Source organism: Tachypleus tridentatus, chromosome 4 (assembly GCF_004210375.1).
Source record: "Tachypleus tridentatus isolate NWPU-2018 chromosome 4, ASM421037v1, whole genome shotgun sequence".
NCBI lineage: Eukaryota > Metazoa > Arthropoda > Merostomata > Xiphosura > Limulidae > Tachypleus > Tachypleus tridentatus.
Window position 1 is genome coordinate 78,775,577 of NC_134828.1, and position 17,551 is coordinate 78,793,127.

Genomic DNA, 17,551 nt, shown 5'->3' on the forward strand with positions numbered 1-17,551 from the left:
TGTATAATTTGATTAAAAAGTAAATTGCTTCAAACATTTGTTTGATAAAGTAATTTTAAGCGAAACTTTGTAATAATTGGGTTTCGTTTAGATGTCAGCATATCTTCAAACGAGGTTGTAGAATATATCTTGTATGAATGGTTTTCTCCTTCACGAACAAAGAATGCGCACATTTCGAAACAAAATATCCACAAAAACAATCGCACATTTCACGTGTATAATTTTATTATTTCGTTTCGCTTGTCTTACTTGAGTTGCCATTTGATACATATTTTAAGATGTTTTTATGATTACGTCATTGTACACAATGTTTTTTTTACAACTGAAACTTCACTTTATTTGCGTAATAAAAACTATAGCTTAGTTTCAGTAGTAACAACTTTGTAAGTTAACAAGAGTACAAGCGTTTATTGATTAAGAAAATCTGTATATGTCTATATCTATCACAGCAGTTTTTCAGTCATGTAAAAAATATAATGGTGTTTCCTTTGTGTAACTTGAGAACCCTGCTTAAATATTTGTACATACTTATCTCATGTAATTTTATAATGGTGTTTCTACTTCAGGTTTTCACTCCAGATGCCATGTTCCCTATTACCTTCAACTGTGTCATTCTGTCCCCGGATACTTTTGATTTTTACCTTTAATATTTGTATGTGTACTACATTGTATAGTATTACTGTATGATTTCGTCATTATGCTTCCAGGCTCAATTTGTCTCATTTCCTTACTCTTTTGGTGCGCGTTGTGATCTGTGTGTAAAACTACGCAAATCTATAAGATCCAGTAAGTCTTATTCAGTATAACTACTTTTTTATTATGAATTCTTGTTACACCAGTTTTCTATGTAGTAAAATCAAATAAATTGTAATAACCTCAGGCACACCACTGTTTTTAGTCTGTGTAGTGGTATCAGAGAACTGCATCCAACTTTTAAAATTAAAACCAATATAGAAATAAGTGTTTATGTAAGCAAGTAATAAATCCCATTGTAGTAATTTTTGTTACACATTCTTTAGGCCCGCCATGGCCAGGTAGTTGGGGCGCACAACTCATAATCTGAGGATCGTGGGTTCGAATCCCCGTCGCACCAAACATGTTCGCCCTTTCAGTTGTGGGGGCGTTATTATGTGACTATCAATCCCACTATTCGTAGTTCAAGGGTTGGCGGTGGGTGGTGATGACTAGCTGCCTTCCCTCTAGTCTTACACTTCTAAATTAGGAACGTCTAGCGCAAATAGCCCTCGTGTAGCTTTGCGCGAAATTCAGAAACAAACACATTCTTTTAGAATTGTAATTAAAAACAGTAAGTTTTAGTATGCATATGCAGTCTCATTAATGTGTTAGTGATAGTAACTTTTCAAGGGAAGGTGACAGATTTAATTAAATAGCACTAAATACTGGAAAAAAAAAATATTACCGCGCGTGCAAAAGAAACGTGGTGAAATGCAGAAAATATTTCGTAGTGATATTTAACATTAAATTTATCGTTAAAAGCAGACGATTATCTTATATTTGCTGCAACCTAAAATGAAATTGAGGTCAGATAACTAATATAATAGACGGTTCTACGAAAGTTACTGATATCGAGTCAAACTGGTTTTGTGCTAGAACGAAAGCTGCAAAAGAATCATTCGATTTCGTACATTAATCAAGTACGCCATAAAATTCCTTGTGCTTCTGTGATGAAGTTGTTATGGCTTAGTAAAGTAATGGCTTGAGATTAAACTTCGGTCTTGCGTGTCGGTTGTTGATTCTTTTTATATTCGTCTGTGGATACCATGCATGCGGGGTGAAATATCAACTATACTTTATAACGTCGTTGTCAAAGGTTACGAAACTAATGCTGATGATAATTTCTTCCGAATAAATAATTATAGAGATAATTAGATTAGTAGACGTCACGCTATTGATGCTTACTGATTAAATATTACACTGTCATATGAATGACATGAAAGCTTACAGTGATCAGTTAGTTATTCATGCCAGTTAAATTTGTAGCAGCATTTCAGCATTTTTTGCCCTGTGAATAGAGCTTAATTTTTTATTCAAATATTCTTAAACGTTGGGACAAAATTCAGTCCTTCAAGCTCCTGATGATTTACAATCATTACATTTCAGATTTTTGAGCCAAAATTTACTTACACCTTTTATTTTACGACTCAGTTTCAACCAAAATTAAACTAATTGAAAGAATATGAATTGATTTTGTTATTAGCAGTGATAAATATGTCAGTATTATAGCATCCGTATACAGTTGTTGTTAAGCGAACTTGTACGAAGAGTCGTCGTAATTTTCCCAGTATTCCTGCAATTACATATTATATTTCAGGTTTTATTTAGAAGGTAGCTTTTGAGTCAGTCAATTAACAGCTTCAAGGATTATTTAGTACACTGCACAATATTATTTCAATTAAGAGAGAATGTGGTCTAGTACAGATGAGCAATCTAGAAGTTGTGTAGTTGGCTTATGTACTGACTAGCACTTTTGTTAACAGTTAATCTTGCGTCAGTGTCATCACAGGTTAAACATATTTATACCTCTGCTTTGCAGGTTCTTTTGGTATAACTCATTTTATAAAGTTCATCTATTTGCTTGTCTCGTCGTTTCTTTTCTTACACTCTATATTCTGTCTTTTATATTGCAATTTTATTTGTGAACTTGTCTTAAAACTATCTGGAATATATACTAACTTGTACTTTTTGTAAAGGTTAGGTTTATTTCTTTTTTATCTAATAGTTTATGAAACTTTAAATTTAATAAAGCAAGTGAAATAGGAACCGCATGTATCTTTTTTGCAAACAAAACATTTATGTGTATAACCAATTTTATTTAAGCTTTATCTTAAAAATTGGTTTCCGAATCCAGTGTGAAAGTGAACATACCTGTTGGATATACAAACTTTAAAGATTCGTCGAAAGGAAAACAAGATTGCAATGGGACACTAATACTGAAATGATGTAAAAGAGAAATGGTGTGCAGGAGAAAAGAGACCAAAGAATCTACCTCTTGTAGAGTGTAATGTTAACAGTCATAGCAACACGCAAAACATATACTTCTGAAATAGAAACAGATAAGAGAACGTGAGAAGGATAGAGAATAATAACTACAGGAAGGAGAAATTGCTTAGAAATGAAAAGGTTAATGAATTACTAATGAATATAGAAAAAAAGATACTCAATGACAAAGAAGTAAAAGCAAGAAAAAAGCTTCAGTTGTACATAGCTTTAATGGCAGATATACAGGAAGTGTTATTTTATGCTATAGAAAACAGGATTTGCAACAATTTTGAAAACAAAAGGTAATGATAGAAAGTGGACAGAGAGAATGCAAGTAAGAACAAGACAAACTTGACAGACCTAAATAAAAACAACAAATCCTGGAGAAGAGAAAAGCATATTTTAATTTTGAAACCTACATCAAGTGCTACTGAAGCGTCTGCATCTAAACCAACCAAACACCATAAAGTCATTGAAAATCACATTAGTATAGTGGTCATTAGATGAAGAAATAGGTTTAAGTCAGTTTTTAATAGATATAGTTTTGGTATTGACTCGTATAGAAGAAAAAGTACAAGTTGGACAGCTGAAAACACATTTGTGATTAATCAGTTGTTTAAGAAGTCCGATTTTTATACTTTCTGTAATAACTTTTCGGACATTACTTATGGGATGACCTGACACTCATCAGATGTTTTACAGTTGGTAAAACATCAACGAATCGATTGAATTGAAGCAATCAACTCGTCTGGACCCAACCTAGATATTACAAAGAAAATTAAATATAGAAAGTACGTCATCATTTCTCTCTTTGTAGAAGGCTTTAATGACTAGAGTATGTAGTAGGACATGTATAAAAATGTTCAGACAAATAAAAAAACTAATCCAACTTCGTTTCTTTCAGATCATTATTCAAATAAACCCTTATAAAGATGGATGTGTTTGAGGAGCACATTAGGCATATAATGTTTTATAAGTTTAAAAAAGGCAATAGTGCAGCAGAAATTACACGAAACATTCAAGATGTTTATGGTGCGGAGTCTCTTAATGAAAGAAAATGTCGAAGGTGGTTTCAGAAGTTCAGATCAGGTGACTACAGCTTAAGTGACGCGCCACGTCCAGGTCGTCCTGTTGAGTTTAATGATGACTTGCTGCTCGCTGCACTTGATGAAGATTATGCTGTAACAGGTGAAGAACTAGCACAGAAGCTTAATTCAACCCATTCAACAGTTAAACAGCTTGGAAAGGTGTCAAAACTTGGAAAATGGGTCCCACATGAGTTGACAGAAGCCAACCTTAAAGCAACTCTCGTGAACGTAGCTTACCTTTTTTGGACAGGTTAGTGACTGGAGATGAAAAATAGATATATTACAAAAATGTTAAGCCCCACAGCCAATGGCTGAGTGCAGTTAACTGGCTAAAGCACAGCCCAAAATGGATCTCCACCGTAGGAAAGTCTTGTTAAGCGTTTGGTGGAATATTGTTGGTGTGATCCATTTTGAGTTGCCACTCAGTGTAACGATTATATCAGACTTATATTGTCAACAATTGGAGCGCTTGAATGTTGCACTGAAAGAAAACGAGACATGCTTTGATCAATCATAAAGGTGTTGTGTTGCACCAGGATAATATAGGCCCCATATAGCAACAATCACATTTGCAAATATCGAAGAGCTAGACTAGAAAAAACTCTCACATCCTCCTTATTCTCCAGACCTTGCCTCATCTGATTATCATCTATTCCAAAGTTTGCAGAACTATCTTGATGGAAAAGAACTTGGAACACTTGAAGATGTCAAAACTACCCTCTCTACATTCTTTTCTTTCAAACCCCAAGAATTTTATTGAAGTGGCATTCAGAAGCTTGTGAAAAGTTGGAAGGAAGTAATTAATAATAATGGAACATACATTATTGATTAAATAACATTAAAAGTGTTTGAAATCCTTTTTTTCTGCACCTAAAATTGGACATTATTTAAAGGATGACCTGATATATGTTTAAAAAAATCAACACCGTTTGTACAAGCAGATTGGATGATATTTTATACCAGGAACAAGATTACTATAAATCGACCTTGGAATTCAGTTGATATTGAACTAAAGTATTAATAGTAAAGATTTTATGGCTTGTTTTTAGAGTAAAATATTAAATATAGCAGGAGGTATAGCTATATATATATCAACGAATCGTAGCTATATACTAGGAATGTTAGGTAATTAGCCTTGCATTTGAAAACAGCCTCATTCGGAATGGTATACAATATACTGTTCAAACAAAAACATTAGGTAGTTTATTATGTTTTGATATCAATGTTGTGCGAAATAAAAACTTCGTAATTTTCTAGTGAAGAACGCAGTGAAATTAACAACAGCCTTCACTGGATAGAATGCAGGGAAAAGTTTGATTGTACTTCAGCTATATTTTTCTTTAACTTGTACTGGTTAAGTACAAACTGTGGTTTGTCATTTATTTTTAAAGTTCCTTTCCTATATTAAATAGTAATTGGTCTGCCTTACTGGGTAAGGTTATACATATTTTGTATGAATTACTCTATCAATAAAATGAAATAATTCACTTTTACTTGAATTTTGACTTGATAAATCTCTCGTCAAAGAAACATCTGTTCTGAAAACATCTCTGATATCATATGTATTTTACATTCTTTTATGATATATTTATTTTCTTTGTCCTCATAACCTCCATCGTCACTTTCTTTAATTAAACCCAAAACGTGTTAAACAGTGAGATCCATATCGTCGTTATCATCATGTTCAATTTCATTGTTGATATTTACAATATTCTTGTTGTACTTTAACCGTGATCGTTTTATTCTGCCGTTTGTGGCATTATTAGTATTTGCCAATATATTTTTGGGCTGCTTTTCCACGCGTCTCCGACTCATTTTCAGAAATTGATAATTCGGGAAAGCAAAAGCTAGGCTAGATTCTCGTTTGTTTGGTCAATGATATTGGGATAATACAACTAAACATATATTGTCCCAACACGACTTTCAATATTAAAATTTAATATTACACTGTAAAATGCACAATTGCAAATGGTTACAAGGTCGGTCAATTCGAATGACCTCGTGACGAGAGTCTATACTAATCAAATCGTTTTGAACGAACTACGTCAGACCTATGCTACCCTGACATACTTGATATTATGATACCAACAGTCAGGGATATATAACTTCTAAGTGCTGTAATATTAAAGTCAAGTATGCATTTTTACAGTGTAACGTTAAATTTTTATATTGGAATTTATGTATAGATGGTCTATGTATAACTGTTTCATACCTATATCTTTGTTTCCATTCTTTTGGCAGTCATCTCTACGTCACTTTACGTTTACAAAATGTTTTTATTACTTGTTTTATTACATTTTCCCCTGACTGAAAATTAGTGTCTTCTGTAGGTGTGTGTAACATAATTTAATACGTGTATTGATTTTGTAGTTACTTCTTCTCTTTATACCTAATATAGGTAATATCTCCTTAAAGACTCCATTGTATAGTGTACAAAGCATTGAGTATTCTACATGTTACGGTAATCTAATGTTCATCTATTATTGGGTGGTAAATCATGATTTATTTTGTACTTATGTTTTCAAAATGAACACCAGATTTCTGCAAAAAGAACTAACTTCAAGGGAAAATGGAAAAATCTTTTACACTATAATTTAGATTCTTTTTAATTACCACTAGTTACTACGGCTAAGCGATGACACCGTGCACTGCCCAGAAACACAAAGCCATTTAGATTTAAACTGACATTAATGATAAAGTAGTCGTAGAGTTGTTTCGACTGCCACAAGAATGAGGAAGATTAACAGTTTGGTGGTTTGGTCACTTTCTATCTGGTATCTCAGCAAAGGTTTGCTTTGTTTTCGGGCTTGTTAGGTTGAGATACCAATGAAAGTGAGTAGCAATCTTTTTTTTTCTGACCATCATGAATTTATTCAATTTTTAGATACGGAAATTGTTAAATTACCGATGCATTCATCGTTAATCAACTGTAAACGATATTTTGTGTCAATTTTGTATAAAGATGGTAAAGATAATAGCCTAAGGTATATATTTTATGCTACTGATATATTATTTTGGATAGCATAAAATACCACTGTTTTCCTTTTTTGTGAAAAGAAACGGACGTGTTGTTGATAATATGTGGTGTTCTTGTATCAAGGCCTGGTGAAAGGGGGCAATCTGCTGGTTATGGATTTTAATCCTGTGGTGAAACATGCTTGCTCTTTTAGCCGTGAGAGGTAGTTAGAAGTTAGGGTCTATTTCATCCTTCTTTAATAAAAAATAACCCAATAATTCATGATAGGTGATGTTTACTAGATGCCTTTTCTCACATCTGTCACTTCTAAATTACGAATAGCTGGTAATAGTCCCTGAGTGGTTGTGTTTACGAATTTCAACAAACGAAAACTGAGATAGTAGTCTAATTGGATTGAATGTCTGCCTTAAAGGAGTGGATAGTATCTAGTTCGATAGAAATTTGTAAAATAAAACACTCGCTTTTAATCTTTAAAAAAAATCTGATTTTCTCCTGAACCTTAAGTGAAGAAAAAATGTTTTTAAACACAAAAAAGGTGCTCTACAGACTTAAAAACACCAAATCTGTGACAAAAAGTGTCATTGCAGGATAGTTAGATAGTAAAAGAATTGTAACTATTTTAGTTACGTGACTGATTCTACAAAAATTTAATATCAAACTTCTGCCAAGTTTATTTTTTGAGCTTTAATTGAAAATACATAGCACTGAAGTATCTATTGTGGCGCTGCTGACAGTAATACCAGAAAAGTAATCGTTTGCTGTATCCCTTGAACATTATGGCATTGGAAAACGAAGGAATATGGATCAACGTGCAACTGTTGTTCCATTTGGAAAGAGACCTGCCAAAAGGTCTTATATCAGTTGTGGTAACCAAACTGCGACGTCTTGTAACAGGTGAGAATACACGAACACTTGTAAAAGCAATAATGTGCAACATGATCAAGAAGGATCTCTATTTGGAAACTCGATCAAAGTCTATGGGTTCACCAGAATAAAAGACTTCCAGTCCTACCTCCCGTTCAGCTACACAACACCTCAAGCAATTGAAGGATGAAACGGGTATTTATGTGATACTATTCTACACACACATACAAAATGTGGGTAGAGTCGCTTTTGAATGTTTGTTCGATCGGACCGTTAAAACTGGCCTGCCCCTACTTTAGATGGACAATTATAAGCAAACATGGATGAGTGTTATTGGTGCACTTTGGTTATATGACAGCCTTACAGCGGAACCTGTTTGCCATGGCAACTTCGTTACAGGGCTGTGGTAAAGATGCGCGATCGTCAGGTAGATCATGATCAGATATAGCGACATAGGCTGTAAAGGCTTAGTAAGGTACCTAAATCGTACTAATATAACGTATTCAACCCCTGCAGATTTTAGGGTATAATGAAATATATGTAAAAATTAAAGTTTCTTCCCTTTGCAAACGTTTATATACAAATTGGTTTCGATTAATTGTTAATCACTGTTACTCTGTCTCACTATGTTATTATCCTTATTTTTGAACGATGATGTATAATCAAATGGTTATATCTTGTTTCTAAGTGTATTGAGATGTAATACATTTTTACAAAGGACAAAGCTTAATTTCGGCAACACAAAAGTAGGCATTTTGTTGTAGGGCATTATAAATCTTCGTACTATAATTGACGTATAGTGTATGGTTTGTTTTTGTTTTGAATTTCGCGTAAAGCTACACAAGGGCTATCTGCGCTAGCCGTCCATAATTTAGCAGTGCTAAAGGCAGCTAGTCATTACCACCCACCGCCAACTCTTGGGCTACTCTTTTACCAACGAATAGTGGGATTGAGCGACACATTATAACACCCCCACGGCTGAAAGGGCGAAAATGTTTATTGCGACTGGGATTCGAACCTGCGACCGTCAGATAACGAGTCGAACGCCTTAACCCACCCGGCCGTGCCAGACCTTATAGTGTATGTCAATATATTATATGTTTAAATAAATCTTCCGTATCATCCATTGAATGGTCACAATAAAAACTTTCACACTTTGAATATTCAAGATTCATACACTTAAAAAAATAACTGTGGTATATACAACAACCATTTCCTTATAACAGAACACAATTTTAAATAAAAATACTCTCTTCACAACAAGAACAAATGCTATTATTTTTTTCAATAAAGGGTAGCAGTTTTAATATGTAAAAGTACTACAATTTCTCAGTAAAATTAATGAAAATTTTAGCTCTGTACATTAAACCATGTTGATGCAACAATCCGAACACTTTACCCAGAAAAACATTAAAATATTTACTTTTTTCTATATTTTTTCAATGAGGTATGAATACCACGATAAGTAAGTATTAGCACAAACAGCCACCTATAGGAAGGAGTTCTTGGTAGTAATTTTAAACGTATATATTTTTTTGTTATATATATATGTTAATGGCACTCATGTAGTACCCTTGCTTTCTGGAAAGAAAAATAAAAATGTATAATCAGTTAAATGTTTGTGTTTGTCCAGTTTCCCCTTCAATTTCAATTTATTAAAATAGATGTAAAAGTATTACTACACGGTGTTTGGAAAGTCACTGTGCAGTTTTGTCAGTTAATAAATATATAAGTGCACAGTGATTTTCCGAACACCCTGGAGTTCCAAAATGTAAAACCTCCATCAAAAGCTAAGAATGCTGAAGAATTTTGCAAGACTTTAGGTCATTGAAACATGAACGAGTGAATAAGACAAATCAGTGCTACTAGCTGTATAAACGGTTTTAAAACGTTGCTCCCTCCGTCTAACTTGTATTCCCCGTCACACCAAACATGCTCGCCCTTTCAGCCGTGGGAGCGTTATAATGTGTCGTTAATCCCACTATTCGTTGGTAAAAGAGTAGCCCAAGGGTTGGCGGTGGGTGGTGATGACTAGCTGTCTTCTTTCTAGTCTTACATTGCTAAATTAGAGACGGCTAGCGCAGATAGCCCTCGTGTAGCTTTGCGCGAAATTCAAACCAAACCAAATCAAATCATCGCTGCAGCGAACCTTACTGATGCCATAAACACAATAATCAACAGAACATTTAGCTGTTACACTACTCACCGGTTCTCCATTTTAACGATGTTTTTGACTAAACTGAAGGTCTTAATAGCCTTTGGAAACCTCAGAAGCCCAATTTAGGTGTTTGTAAAAGTCTCGTACATCGTTGTAAGAGATATTTGAGACTAATAAGCAATACATTATGCTTTGGCCGTTTATTTCTCCGGCTCATCTGCATATACTAAACATTACCATGCTTAGCGACATCTAATAACACCTTGTTTAGTGAATATGTGAATCATACGCGTTTCAAACCTATTTCAAAGCAGAAATTTAATTCTTATGACTTGTATAAAATATTGTTCGAAAGCACTCGAGGTTTGGAACTTCTTTTGTAAAATATTTTCCGTACTTTAAGTTGTGAATGTTTTATAAGAGTGACAGTCAATCTCTTAGCTTGGATAGTGGATGGTAGTTGCTGCTGACTGGCTTCAATGATTGAAAGTTAGGGATAGCAGCGGAAAAACTTCGTTGGTTTGCCATACATTCAAATGTTATATATTAGTTTACATACATGCATATATATATATATATATATATATACACACACATAAACTGTTGAATTTATTTACCATGCTGGATGCCAGTATTATTTTTATTATTTAATGTTGGACATTCCTTTCAAATAAGAATTTAACATGTTGAGGGTGAGTTTTTGTTGCCATCTTTCATCAGAAATTTTGATGATGTTGAGTACGTATTTATTTTTCTGTTTATCTGATCTTGATTGATATATTCACTTGATTTATAAACAAATCATCCAGCAAATGTTGATGAGCAACGTTTGTAATTATTTTCTATTCTCGTCGTATTTTATAAGGTACAGTTTATTTAACAATAACATGCATAATCCAAATAATTAAAACTACAGAATGGCTGTTATGAATAGGTATACTTTACTGTAAATGGCTTCCTAAGATTAAGTATCGAGCTAATAAATTCTCCTATGTCAGGGAGTGTGACAGTCATACTCTACAATTACATCTAATTTCGACTGAGCACCCATCCATGTTATACGTGTCCGCGTGTGAAGTTTAATCCTGCAAATTTCGCTACCAGATTCGGGTTCATCAACCTGGAAATATCTTATAAATTCATCAAGCTGGAGTAATTTTTTCAGGGGCTTTTAAGCTTCCTGTTAGTAGGAGGCTACACCAGATAACCTCAAATCTGCTTTCCAAGTTTGGTTTTGCTGTCCCCAGAACGTTTGGAAGGAATTAGTTGGAACATAGATACAAAGCTACAAGCTGAATTAATATAGGATACATGTTTATACACATACATTAAAGTTATTTGAAAGGAGTGTGTGTGTGTGATTTCTTGTAGCAAAGCCACATTGGGCTATTTGCTGAGCCCACCGAGGGGAAGCGAACCACTGTACGAGTGGGGGGCTATTTGAAAGGAACTACCGTTTTCGTATGTATGGTATAACATACATACAAATACATATTATGTATACTTCACACACACACACGCACACACGTGTGTATGTGTGTATATATATACGTTTTTAATTAGCCAATTACTCCAGATTTCAGCGAACTAGAATAATGCATTGGTTATATTATTATACTAGTAAGTATTTTTATTATTGTAAATTGAATTTCAGTGTTAATTTAAGAGCGTAACAGTAAATTTTAATGCTAAAGAAAAATTTGGCAATGTTCATGTAGAACCTAGTACAGTAATTTATGTAAAACGCTTTCTGTGTTTAGCTTGCATGCGTGCGTAATCTCTCAAGCATAAAATAAAGTTCTCTGTTTAAATTTGAAATTGCTGCTGAATTGAGGCTTTTATTATAAACAATAAAACCTCCAATTATTTTTAGTTGTTTTCAAAATTTGTTTGAAAACCTTCAGGCTTATTAATGTTATAAAAAGTGATAGAACATCATTATTTCTTAAAGTTAGAGGTTAATATTTGGTTCACTTGTATTTATCAGCTTCGGTTTAAAAAGTTACATAATAAAAACTACTTTATCCACTAGGCCTGGCATGGCCTAGCGCGTTAAGGCGTGCACTTCGTAATCTGAGGGTCGCGGGTTCGCGCCCGAGTCGCGCCAAACATACTCGCCCTTTCAGCTGTGGAGGCGTTATAATGTGACGGTCAATCCCACTATTCGTTGGTAAAAGAGTAGCCCAAGAGTTGGCGGTGGGTGGTGATGACTAGCTGCCTTCCCTCTAGTCTTACACTGTTAAATTAGGGACGGCTAGCACAGATAGCCCTCGAGTAGCTTTGTGCGAAATTCCAAAACAAACAAACTTTATCCAGCAATGACCTTAAACTTTTTTGATAATTATGCAAAGATAGGCTTCTATTATTATTATGATATATATATATATATATATATGTACAGACACAGAGGAATGTCTTATTTTGAAAAATCAGTATTTAATGTGAGGATAAATAATTAAGTAAAGATTCAAATAATTCGAATAACTTTAAAACATTTATGTAGGTGTATTGAACTAGGTTACTCATATATTTCTTCTGTTGCATATTTATAAACTTTTTACTATGTGTGAGGGGAGAAATATGTGAGACGTCGGGTATGTAGTTGGAATATGACAGTGCATACAGTGTAAAAATTACTGGTTATACTTATTCACTTGTGTTATTGGTTGATCAAATCAAACAACAACTTAACTAAACTAGTGGAAAATTTTATTGCATCACCAAATTTGTTCACACATTGCTTCTTTATCATCGTCTCTTTAGAGACTCTGATGCGTGTAGGTGCAAATTTGTTTCTTGGATGATGCAATACTGTCTAACCATTTCAGTTTTATAGGATGTCTGCATATTGTATAAGTCATTTTTTGGCTATAAATAGAAGTTATTGCTTAGAGTCAGTTTAGCAAACAATCTACAATAACATGCGTTTGATGCCACAATGGCAAAGAGTTGCGAGTTAATTTCACGCAAAAAAGCCGCAATTGTGATTTTGAGCAAAGAGGAACTTACTACAAAGCAGATTGCTCGAAGAATTAAACTTAATTCGTTTACTGTGAGCCTTTGGTTGCAGTGGTGTTGAAAGATTGATTGTGGGGAATGGCGAGTGGGAAGAGATAGGAAGAAAGTTTCTACAGCAGCTGATAATCATGTAAAATCGTCGACCGTCGTCCACAGATCTCAAAAGAGCATGCCAGGAAACGTCTGGGGTCACTATTACCGTATGCATCTTCTGGTCTCACCTGTGTTCAGTCGATCTCCCTACAAAACGGCAAGAAAGACTCCTCCTCACCAACAAGATGAAGCTCAACTGAAATCAACAAGTGATCTTTCCAGATGAATCATATCTCAACCAGAATGGGTATAGTAGAAGCACTTTCTACGACGTTGATGTGAAGAAACGTTTCATTCAGCATGTTTGAATGCTACTGTGAAACTTCTAAACGGTCTAGTGATATTGGGATATATCTTTGAATCACATCTACAATGTGAAACGCCTGACAAGTTCTTCAGGGTCATTGAGCCACGGTAAAGGCTAACAATTCGAGATCACTTTGGTGGCGCTTACCAGTGTATACATATCAAGATGCCTCTGTTTCATGCCACGAGGATAAAAACGTTGGTAATATTCATGCACTAAACGTGTATTGAAAAAATAATCTTAAGTTTTGTTTAATTGCTTCGAATTAAGTACAGTTTTCAAAAGTAGAGAATCAATACACTCTGTGTTGGCTAGACAACTGCCCCGAACTCAACTCTTTTGAAAACTAATGGAAGAGAAGAAGTAACATAGGACAAGAGAAGAAACTAAAAAGCACCTTGGAACTGCATGAAGCCCTGATCCATGTGTAGCATCATGAGGTCACCCTTGTTTACATTCAATGCCTTGTGAACTCTATGCCACGGCAATGTGAAGCAGGACCTTAGAGAGGCAGAGGGGGCACAAATATTCAAACAAGAAGTAGACTCTGTGACCATTTTTTGTCGCTTACATTAGTAATTATCTTTACGCTTGGCTTTTCCTACTCAGAGAACATTTTGATATTTGCCAAGTGTTTGTTAATATCATCAGATATTAACATCATTATTAACAAAGAGATCTTTGTTGCATTTTGTTTTGCACTGTTTCAAAAACATTAGACCCATGATATTATCGTACTCCAGTACAGGATCAGGATTTTCCTTCAAGTGAGATGGCTCTGAAGGAATGAGCGTGACCTGTTGATTAGCGTTCTGGCCTCGAATGTTTTTCGGTCCGAGGTTCATGTACGATATACCACTGAACACGCTCCGCATGTTTTCATATGATGGTGTTATAATTGTAATAGTATGACGTCGTTTTTATTTCAATATACGTGACTATGTTTCCTTGGTGATCGTGTTTCTGCTTCCAGTAATTGTTTTCTTTTCATGTAACTTGATTGTTTGGAATTTCGCGCAAAGCTATTCATGTAACTTGAAGTTTCTTGACAAACGAGACGCTTCTAATGCATCAAGCTGTAAGAAAGGTGATTCTTATGTTTTTATCCCTTTCTTGGCAGGAGGAGTTGTCACTAACATTCCTTGATTTTTGTACATATTCACAATAGAAACACTCCCAAACACTTCCAAAATTGCGTTGCGTGAAATTCTTGAAAAATTAACACCAAACAAACATTTAAAATATTTCTTTTCGTATTTCCTGGTGGAACATCAGTATGATAACGGACTTATAACACTATTATTAGGTGGTAATAGACAGTAGATAGCCAAATGTAGTTTTGCTCTAATAAAACACATAACTTTAGTATTTATTAGTATCCTCATAGAAAGTAGATGGCTGTGTCTACATTTAGAGGTCTCTGACCTGGACGTTTAACCCATTAGTCACATAGGATGCCGTTCAGGTTACCAAAACCTGAAATTCGTATGAAAATGGGTTCTTAACCATCATTGTTTGAATGTAACTAAGAATTTACCTGACACGTAAGTGTTATAACAGTTTGATCAATATGGTTTTAGTTTGTGTTTAGAAGTTTAGTTGGACCTTTCAGAAGTGTTTCATGCTGTTGTAAAATCGAGGGAGGAGGAAATGAGAAATTATCTCTTCTTTTTTCTTTCACTAATAATGGATAATACATAAACAGCAATATTTACACCCTGAAAAGTTTAAAAAGATTTATTTGAGTATTTGTAATAAAAGAGAGAGAGAGAGAAATATTTGAAATATAATAGTCTAAGTTTCGTTTTCGTAGTTATAACATTTTAAACTTGAACTGCTTTACTAGATATTCTAACCTTCAGTACCATATTTAATTTGTGTTGCAACAGCAGCTATCGTGCCTAGTTATCGTTAATCGAGCTGTCGGTTCAGTACATCAGTGGATTGTGTTTAACACTACGCCCTTGCTTGATAACTAGCAACAACGTTCACGTCGTTTGCTCATAACTACAATGTACTTTTATTCAGTATAAAATTCTAAGTGCGAAGGCATTTGTTCACATGTAGAACATCACTCAAATACTTGCACGTTAGAAAATTAGTTTACGGTCAGTCCCGACTACATTTGATTTAGTTCTGCTTGTTTGTCACTATTTAACATTTGAAATTCATGTCCACTGTATAAACATTGTATAACTACAAAGTGTTGTTGTTGTTTTTTTATGGCAAAGTCACTTCAGGCTATTTGCTGTGCTCACCGAGGAGAAATGAACCCTTGATTTTAGCATTGTAAAACCGAAGACTTGCCGCTGTTCCAGCGTGGGACATTCAGTCATGTGAAAAAGTTAGGACACCCAATAAAAGCCTGTGTATTTTTGTAACATTTTTGGATATATAGATATTTAATCTCAATTTCAACAATACTGAGAGATTATAGAAATATAACTAAACAATTAAAACTGAAGAAAAGACTTTTCAAGATCTTCTGTAAATGTAATTCTACAAAAATGCATATTCTGAGGAAAAAGTTAGGACACCCTACCCCCTAATAGCTAGTGTTACCCCCTTTGGCTGAAATAACTGCAGTGAGACGCTTCTTGTAGCCATCTACCAGTCTCTGACATCGGTCTGAAGAAAGTTTGCCCCACTCCTCAATGCAGAATTCTGTCAGCTTTGAGATGTTTGAGGGGTTTCTTGCATGTACAGCCCGTTTCAAGTCACCCCACAGCATTTCAATGGGATTAAGATCTGGGCTTTGGCTCGGCCATTATAGGACTCTCCATTTCTTAGTTTTCAGCATTGGTGGATTTACTTGTATGTTTTGGGTCATTGTCGTGTTGCAGGGTCCAGTTCCGCTTCAACTTTAATTTTCGTATAGATAGTCTCACATGATCCTCAAGCACCCTCTGATACACAGTAGAATTCATGGTGGATTCTATGGTTGTGAGCTGTCCAGGTCCTGCTGCAGCAAAGCAGCCCCAAACCATGGCACTTCCACCTCCATGCTTCACAGTTGGTATGAGTTTTTTCTCCTGGAATGTTGTATATGGTTTACGTCAAACAAGTTTTCTGTTCTGGTGTCCAAATAATTCAGTTTTGGACTCATCTGTCCAAAGAACATTATTCCATAAGTCCTGGTCTTTGTCTACATTCTCTCTGGCAAACTTCAGTCTGGCCTTGATTTTTCTCTTAGAAAGCAAAGGTTTCCTCCTTGCACACCTCCCATGCAAGTTAAACTTGTGCAGTCTCTTTTTGATTGTAGAGGCATGCACATTCACATCAACAGTAGCCAGAGCCTGCTGTAGGTCCCGTGATGACATGTTAGGGTGTTTGTAGACCTCTTTTAGCATCTTGCGGTCTGCTCTCGGGGTAAACTTGCTTGGACGACCAGACCTGGGCATGTTGGCAGTTGTTTTGAAAGCCCTCCACTTGTTGACTATTTTCCGGACAGTGGAATGACTGATTTCAAAATCTTTTGGGATCTTTTTAAATCCCTTACCAGACGCATAAGCTGCTACAATTTTCTTTCTGCTCACTCTCACTTCAACAGTCAGGAGCACATCAATCTAAATGTCTGAGGTTTAAATAGGCAAGCCTCATTCAAAATGCTGAGTAACGATTTTCTAATCATCTGCACTTAGTGTGATACACCTGTGTGTGAGTTGAGCCATTTTAAGTGAGAATAAATGTGGGGGTGTCCTAACTTTTTTCTCAGTTAGAATATGCATTTTTGTAGAATTACATTTACAGAAGATCTTTAAAAGTCTTTTCTTCAGTTTTAATTGTTTAGTTATATTCCTATAATCTCTCAGTATTGTTGATATTGAGATTAAATATCTATATATCAAAAAATGTTACAAAAATACACAGGCTTTCATAGGGTGTCCTAACTTTTTCACATGACTGTATAACTACAAAGATACTCTCATTTTAATTATCAATTAACAAGTTCTTCACATCTTACAAGGATTTTCAAGTTTAGTTCAAAATCACTGGATTTTAATCTTTCATTTCTAGACTGAACAGCCCTTCGCTGGGACAGAGCT

At 34.8% G+C, this 17,551-nt stretch overlaps 1 protein-coding gene across 9 annotated transcripts in view; it reads left to right on the forward strand.

Annotated features, from left to right (window-relative positions):
* The window catches only part of LOC143249510 (aryl hydrocarbon receptor nuclear translocator homolog), a 138,428-nt gene that overhangs the window by 67,510 nt on the left and 53,367 nt on the right, over positions 1-17,551 (forward strand). The gene's annotated exons all lie outside the window — the stretch shown is intronic.